This window comes from Chanodichthys erythropterus, chromosome 8 (assembly GCF_024489055.1).
Source record: "Chanodichthys erythropterus isolate Z2021 chromosome 8, ASM2448905v1, whole genome shotgun sequence".
NCBI lineage: Eukaryota > Metazoa > Chordata > Actinopteri > Cypriniformes > Xenocyprididae > Chanodichthys > Chanodichthys erythropterus.
The window spans coordinates 30,626,786-30,635,951 of NC_090228.1; the positions used below are offsets into that span (position 1 = coordinate 30,626,786).

The window sequence follows — 9,166 nt, forward strand, 5'->3', positions numbered from 1 at the left end:
GTCTTTCGAAGAAAAATGAAACTTACGAGAGATATGTATTTCGTTCTCGTCTCCAACAGCCTGGTGAGTCGTTTGATAATTATCTCACCGATCTCAAAATAAAAGCTCAGTCCTGCAACTTTGGTGATCTAAAAAACTCAATGATAAGGGATCAGATTGTATATGGGACAAATGAAAAGAAGCTAAGAGAAAAGCTGTTGAGGGAAGCGGATCTCACACTGGCAAGTGCAATAAAAATATGTCAAGCTAATGAGCTGGCAAAGCAACATGCTCTTACTTTTCAAGCGGCGCCATATGACCAAGAAAGCGAGTCCGTGAATGTAGTGAAAATGAAAGGAAAATCACAGTTCAAGTTCAAACAAAAAGACAAAAAGAGAGACGATGATCAAACACAGTTTGACTGTAAGAGGTGTGGTGAAACGCACAGACTGAGACAATGCCCTGCATTTGGAAAAACGTGCAAAGTGTAAAAAGCAAAATCACTATGCAAAAATGTATCATACCAGAAAAAAGATACACATAGTGCAGGATGACCCAGATGACAGTGATGATTTGAGCGAGACATTTTTCATCAAAATGGTGTCGTGTGAGAAAAGCTACGTACAGCCCCAAAATGCAAGTGACACAGAGCATGCTGTACGTGCATTAAAAGATGATAAGTGGACTGCACCTCTGTTAGTCAATGGGAGACTAGTAACCTTCAAAATTGACACCGGAGCCAAAGCTAACTTGATCAATGAAAATGATCTGAAAGCTCTTGAAGAGAAACCAAAAGAGTTGCAGACAAGGCAATGTCATTAAAAGCATACAACAATCAGCCAATAAAAACTGTGGGTAGTTGTAGGCTCAAATTGACTGCAAAAGGCAGACAACACCACTTGATGTTTACAATAGTGCCAAGTGGACACGAGTCGATCCTTGGAGACAAAGCATCTGAAGATCTTGGACTAGTCAAGAGGATATACCAGATCAACAGTGACAACATAAAAATAGACAATCAAATCGAAAGGCTGTCACAAAGTGAAGGTAGTACAAGTATTGTGAACAAATACGCAACTGTCTTTAAAGGACATGGTACACTACCTTACACTTACAAAATACAGCTCAAGGAAGACGCTAAACCTGTAGTGCATGCCCCAAGGAGAGTGCCAGCACCTCTTAAAGCAGGACTTAAAAAGGAACTGAACAGAATGACACAGATGGGAGTCATCGAGCGAGTGGAAGAGCCCACAGACTGGGTAAATTCCATTACATGTGTTAAAAAAAGAAACTCCCCTGAGTTACGTGTCTGCCTAGATCCTAAAGATTTGAATGAAAATATTAAAAGAGAACATTATCAAATCCCAAAGAGAGAAGAAATTCTGAGTGACATGGCCGGTGCAAAGTACTTCAGCAAATTAGACGCCTCGCATGGATTTTGGCAGCTGAAACTGGACCCAGAAAGCAGCAGGTACACCACCTTTAACACACCATTTGGGCGTTACTGTTTTCTGAGGCTCCCATTTGGCATAAAATCAGCGCCAGAGATCTTTCACAGAGCCATGGAGTCAATCATAGAGGGTCTGGAAGGAACACGTGTGTACATTGATGACATAGTTGTCTGGGGAAACACAAAACAACAACATGAGGAGAGACTTGAGAAGCTGTTACAGAGAGTGAAAAAGTACGGACTAAAACTAAAAAGAGAGAAATGTCTTGTTGGAGTGACAGAAATGACATTCTTAGGAGACAAGCTCACAGCAAACGGCGTGCTTCCAGACAAAACAAAAGTGCAAGCCATACTGAATATGCCGGCTCCAACTGATAAAAAAGGAGTTTTGCGAGCAATGGGGATGGTTAACTTTATGGGTAAGTTCATTCCCAACCTCTCCTCAAAAACAAAATGCCTCAGAGAGCTGCTGCATCACATTATTGCATTCGAGTGGACCAAAAACATGAAAAAGAATGGAAAGAACTGAAGAGAACTGTGACTGCTGAACCAGTTTTAACCTACTTTGATCCAACAAAACCAAGCAAAGTCTCCACTGATGCATCAAAAGATGGACTAGGAGCCGTATTGCTACAAATGACTAAGGAAAAATGGCAACCTGTAGCATATGCATCAAGATCAATGACTGAGACTGAAAAACGCTATGCTCAGATTGAGAAGGAGACGCTGGGCCTAGTGTTTGGGTGTGGGAAATTTCACACTTATGTTTATGGACTGCCCACATTCACAGCAGAAACTGATCATAAACCACTCATATCAATCCGTAAAAAGAATCTCAATGACATGTCGCCCAGAATCCAACGCATGATGATGACATTGCAGCGCTATGACTTTGATCTAATATACACGCCAGGTAAATACATAGTGCTTGCTGACACACTTTCTAGAGCACCAGAACTCAACAGTGGCACAGCTGAGAACACCGCAGCAGAAGATATTGAAACACACATCAACATGGTCACTGCCTTGCTGCCTCCATCAGACACCATACTGCAGCAGATTGTTAAAGAGACAGCAAAAGACTCCATGTTACACAAAGTGTCTCACTGTGTAAACAACGGCTGGTCGAAAGGAGTTTGCCCACAGTTTTTCCCGGTGCGGGCAGAGCTGTGTATGTCAAAAGCACTCCTGCTGAGAAAGAACAGGATTGTTATCCCACAGACCATGCGCAAGGACATGCTACACCGTCTTCATGAAGGACACCCGGGAGTGGAAAAATGTAAGAGAAGAGCACGTGAAGCCATCTACTGGCCAGGTATCAACAAAGACATAGAGGAAATGATTGAGAAATGTGACATCTGCCTCAGACACCACTACAAACAAGTCAAGGAGCCAATGCTGGTGGCCGACTTTCCCACTGCTCCTTGGCATCTCACTACCCTGAGATTGCGCAACTCTCCAGCACCACCGCACAGTCTGTTATAGTGCACATGAAAGGGTTCTTTGCCAGACACGGAATCCCACAATGTGTTGTGAGTGACAACGGTCCGCAGTATGACTGTGGAGAGTTTAAAGAGTTTGCGAAGCACTACGGATTCAAGCATGTTACCTCAAGCCCATTGTACCCATAAGCCAATGGTCAGGCTGAAAAGGGAGTACAAATTGTTAAGAGACTACTGAAGAAAGCCAAGGACGGTAAGACTGATCCTCACCTTGCTTTACTAAGCTACAGAGCTGCACCTCTGGAGTGTGGAGCATCCCCTGCTGAGCTGCTTATGTGTCGCAAGCTCCGCACCACACTACCGCAATTGCAACCAGGACGAGACAATAACAACTGGATTAACAACAAAAAGAGACTCAAAATCAGACAAAAAATGGCCTATGACAGAGCTACAAAAAGTCTGGAACCTCTTTGTGAAAAGGACACTGTGAGAATTGAGGGACCTAATTGCTGGGACAGAAAAGCGACCGTGCTCAGTGAAGTCGGACCTAGATCTTACGTTGTGGAAACAGAGGATGGACATAAAGTGAGGAGAAACAGGAGGAGTCTGTTAAAGACTCATAAGGACACTGACAAACACGGTGAAACTGAATCTGAAAAACAAAATGATACACCAAATGCACACCAAGCTGAGCCTAATACCACAGCCTCTCAAATGACTGAACCAATCAGAAGGTCTACTAGACCTAGAAAACCACCTGAGAGACTTATTGAAAAATTATAATGCTTTACATTGTTGCTTAGAGTAGAGTGCCTTGTTATTGTTATTTCTTTACGAGGTACTTGTATTGTGCAACATGTTGACCTTTTGCATGTTCGTGAGGCTTTATTACAAGCAAAAGTTAAGTAAAAAAAAAAGAGCTGTTTCATTAACCTTTGTTTTATAACTTTGGAAAGGGGATGTAATGATAGGCATTCTATTGAGTAACCACAAGGTGGCAGTATAGCCCTGCCTTTGGTGTGATGCTTATGTTGCAGATAGATGAACAAGTATACAGAAAGTTGTTGGACATACCATGTTGTGGATGTCTATAAAATAAAATATAGCTTGCAGCTCACAGAAGCTAGCAGCACAAATGTTCATGCGTGACTTCTTGAATAACAGAAGGCCGAACATTACACTGTACAGACACATTTAAAGAGACTAGTTTTCATTGTTAGGCAGGGTCTAATGCTGTGTTCACACCAAACGCGAATAGAGCGTCTGGCGCGAATGATTTCAATGTTAAGTCAATGTAAAGACGCGTTTACGCGCGTCTGGAGGTCTCGCGGCGCGAATGAGGCGTATAGCGCGGCGCGGAAGACGCGAATGGTGCTTTTTGTGCATTTAGCGTTTGACGCGAATTCGCGTCTGAAGCCCGAGTTGAAAAATTTGAACTTTGGCGTAAATTCGCGCCGCGTTAACCAATCAGGAGCCTGCTTGTTGCTGTGGCGGCAGGGCCGCCCGGAGTCACTCATTCAAAATGGAGGAACGACTGATATTATCAGTGAGCAGTCACCCAGAGATTTATGACACAAGTTCATACTTCAGACAGGAATAAAAAGGACCTCGCTTGGAAGAGTGTCGGTGAGGAGATTGGGCTACCTGGTAAGTTGTAAATACACATTTCACTTTTGAGTCATGTACACGTTTATCGACCCGCAGCCTTCCCGCGACGCTGTTCTGCTCTCCAGAGCAAATACAAAGCGGTAGCTCTCTCGATGAACGCACGATCAACATCAGCCATCTTGTAAACGGACAACCGCCTAGCACTTGCCCCTCCCACAAGAAGCGGATTTCGCCTCGGACGCGCGTCAATTTCGCTTCAAACGCTTGTTTTTTACGCGCGTCTATTTCGCTCTAGACACGCAAATGCATTCAAAATGTTCAAGCGGCAAACTAGACGCGGTAGACGCGAATTTGACGCTCTATTCGCGTTTGGTGTGAACGCAAATTAAGAATGGTAAGTTTAAGTTCTAGTAATGCATTGAAACTTTAAGTCAAGTTGCTGTTTTCATACTTTTGTAATATTTTTCAGTCAGTATTAAATTACGAATATGAGTTTCACTTTGTGGTGTATTTTTGTAGATTTTATTGGTTTTCAAAGTAACTTGAATGTAAAGTAATTAGTAATCTGATTACTTTTTACATGCAGTAATGTAATCAAATTACAATTTTAATGTAGTAATTTGTAATTTGTAGTGGATTACGTTTTTTGAGTAACTTACCCAACACTGGTTATTACACAGAGATATATAGGCTGCAGCATACCCAAATAAATCAAACCAGAGTTTGCTGGCTTTTTTCACAGAGTTTGCTGTCTTGTAAACATGTGCACGCGGCAGATGATGTCAAACACAAAGCTTACCTCTTTCGTGTGCAGTAATGGATGACACGAGGCTTTTGTTTATTTATTTTATTTATGTATTTACGTTTATATGAGAATGTTGTACACCTCCCCATGTTAACAAACTTTCAAGAATATCAAGTTTATAAATGACCAACTTATAAAAACGAATTTATAGCTGTCTTTGTAAAGAAATGCTCACTTTATATGCAGCTTGGAGCCGTTGCTGTGACGCTGTACAAACGCTTACAGTGTGAATACTCACGCGTCTCTGCAGCTGCAGTGACGATGTAGTTACGCTCACGCGATGCTGACGCGACGCTCACGCTTGCAGTGTGAAACAGGCGTTATACTTTGCTTACAACAGGAAACTGTGAAGTGTTATTAGAGGCTGTACTCTTGTTTACAAATAAGGAAATGTCTAAGTTGAAAAGAGGATGTGATCTTTGGAAAAACTGGCCTAAGTCCACCATAGTCAATTTCTGTATATTATAAAGACTGTAAACTATATATAACTGCATCTTAGTAAGATATGAGTCAACATTTTGACCACTTTAAACTTTTTATTTTTATTTTTAAATTTATATAATTAGATATTTGAGTAAGTTGAAACCTAATACTTTTAAAAGTGTAATTCAGCAATTTCTCTCAAAAACATCCTGTCATCACTGGCGCGCAATGAATTCTGGGATAGGCAAGGCCAAGAATGATCCATCTGATGAATCCTTAATTTTACAGGAAACAAACTTGACTAATAATTTCAAAGGTTTTTGTCTTCCACTGCCATCTCTAAATAATTTTCCAAATTATAACATTGTTTATTATGAAATTTTCTTAATATGTATATTAATAATGCTAAATGTATGGGGGAAACTTTTCACAAACCTGGTTTAGTTAAATGGTGAGAGATATTTGTGCCAGATAAAAATAATTGTATTTGCTGTATTATTTTCTGCAGTGTTTTATCAAAAGGATCTATTTTTCTGCTCACCTTGTTTCTGCTACCACTTAGTGTAATTAACACTACCATCTGCAGCATAATGTGGTGTTTTACGCCTTTAGCGAGAGTGAGAAGCAACACGCACGGAGCGGAAAGGGCTTGAATGAAGCACGTTTGGCTCTGTATAAAAATATTACAGGATGTAGCATCAAAAAATCAGTAATGTAAATGATCCCGAGTGCTTGTGATGTGACATGTCATAGTCTATTGAGGTTACCTCAAGATACACACTTTATATATTTTTACTCTAGCATACATTTTTTAAATCTTTTTTATTTATGCCTTAGGCTGCTGGAGGATTCACAGAATTTCATTATATTTTGTAACAGAGTGTTTCCTGTACATATGACAATAAACTCTCTCTCTTATAAAGCCTCTCATTTACTGGAATAGAAAAGTGAAAGTGAAATCTCAGCTTGTTAATAGAGATTTTAAGAACAAAAATGGTTTTCAGGAAACACAAAAAATGTGTGCTGTTGGGGCAAGTCCAGTAGCAGGGTTGGGAAACATTGATGTTGATTTTGAAACAGTACAGGACCTTATTAAGTCTCCCATTTACCAAAACAGGAGAGAGATAGTGAAAAGTCTGTTGGCAGATAGTCAATTCTTATAAAGCCTTGCATTTACTGGAAAAGAGGAGAAAAAAAGAAATATGAAAAGTGAAAGCAAGATATATAATATTATATAATGTATCTATATTAGGGATGCTCACATTGACCGTTTAACCGTTAACCGAAAGTAAGAATTTTAACCGATTAATACTATCAGTTAAACTCTTTTTTTTTTTTTTTTTTGCTGTTTGCTGCATGGTTAAAGAAAAATATGCTATATATACATATATGCTTATTTGTTAACTCGCGGGGCGTCACACGTGCCAGACATATTTCGCTAAGCAACAAGCAAAATGAAGCGAGCGAAAAGAAGTACTGTGTGGGACCATTTCGATAGAAAGGGTGAAGAAGTTACTTGTAAAATATGCCACGCGGTATTAAAATACAGCAGCAGCACAAGTACAATGCAGTATCACCTGCGAACCAAACATCCACAAGCATCGAGTGATGAAGGGCAACAAACTTTGCCCTCCATGTTAACAGGGAGAAGATGCGATGCACGGCGATCTGAGGAGATAACGCGGAGAATCTGTTCAATGGTAGTAAAAGACGACTTGCCCATCAGTGTTGTCTGTGGTGAAGGTTTTTGAAGAGCTACTGGGCTATATTGAGCTCAATTACGAAATCCCATCAAGATGTACCATTACCCGTAGAATTGAAGCCTGTGTTGATGAGAGAAAAAAAAAAACGCTTAAATCACAACTCGAAAGCACAAAGTTCGTGTCCCTTACGACTGACTGCTGAACGGCACTCACAACGGAGAGCTAAATAACAATAACGTGCCACTACATCGATGAGGACTGGCAAGTTCATTCAGCTGTCCTACTAACACAGAGTATGCCAAGCAGACACACAGCTGAGAACATTTCAGCTAAACTAATTGATGCGGTGGAGACATGGGGACTTAATGGGAAAGTATCTGCATGTGTCCATGACAATGCACGCAACATCGTGGCTGCAAACTCTCCAGAACGGGTGAACTGGGACTCGGTTCCCTGTTTTGCTCATACACTACAGCTCGCTGTAAATGATGGATTTAATGTGTTTGTGCATGGGGTTATCGTTGCGGCTGGGCGGCTTGTCAGGCATTTCAACCACAGCACACCTGTATGCAAGGCACTGGAAGCTAAACAAGAACAAATGAAACTTCCGAAACACCAGCTCATTCAATCTTGTAAAACAAGATGGAACTCGGTGTGTGACATGTTCGGAAGACTTCTCGAACAAAGGTGGGCTGTTACAGCTGTTCTGTCCGACCGAACAGTTACAAGGCTGCAAGATGCCAGAACCCTCGAGACGAATACTGGCAGATAATGGTGGAGATTGCGCCAGTGTTGGAAACTTTAAAATGTGCAACCACCATAATGTCAACAGAAAAGAACGTGTCCATTTCCAACATTTACCCCATCACCTTTAGCCTCCTGAACACACACCTGATGAGAGCCGAGGATGATGGCCACAGAGTGACGGAGTTCAAGGCAAAGGTTCGGCAGTCCTTAAGTGGCCGCATGAAGGTAGTTTATTATTATTATTATTATTATTATCCATTAATTATATTAATAAGAATATGTTCATCACAGGTTGACACGGATGATCTGGTTACCAAACCTGCGCTGATCGCCTCTGTCCTGGACCCTCGCCATAAACATCTCCCTTTTTTTGCACAAACGGAGAAAGAAGCCACAAAATCTAAACTTATCGAAATGTGTGCTCCTTTGGCGGGAGCAGATGAGGTGTCTGCTGCCCAAGCTGGAGATATGCAACGCAGCCAGAGCAATGCCATGATGTTGCTCCTGGGAGGTGACTACAGCACCCCTCGTCAAGCCACTGATGATCCAGAAGCAGAAGTTGACATCTATATGAGAGACGATCCGCCCTCTTTGGATATTAATCCTCTAGAATGGTGGAAAGCAAATGAAAGGCGCTTCCCAAGGCTGGCCACTCTAGCGCGGCGTTATCTTTGTATTCCCGGGACATCAGTGCCATCTGAGAGGGTGTTTTCTGCCGCGGGTCTAATGGTCAACAGGCTGCGCTCCAGACTAACCCCACAACACGTAGACATGTTACTTTTTTTTAAATAAAAACTAGACAATGTGTAGATTGAGGTAGGCCTGCTATTTTTATTTGACGGAAAAAATGTCTAAAATACTGGTTGTTCAAAGCTTCAATGGATTCACCATGTAAAAGTAAAAGTAAAAGAGTCTGTGTATTTGGCGTGCTGTCCGGAGGAGGGTCCGAGCTCAGAATGTGGCCTGAACCCAGAGTATGTCCCCGTATCCCTGGCTGGGATAGGAACTA

At 41.5% G+C, this 9,166-nt stretch overlaps 1 pseudogene; it reads left to right on the top strand.

The window, feature by feature from the left end:
• The first annotated feature begins 2,110 nt into the window (after positions 1-2,110).
• Positions 2,111-8,949, top strand: LOC137024260 (E3 SUMO-protein ligase ZBED1-like; annotated as a pseudogene).
• Positions 8,950-9,166: the final 217 nt, after the last annotated feature.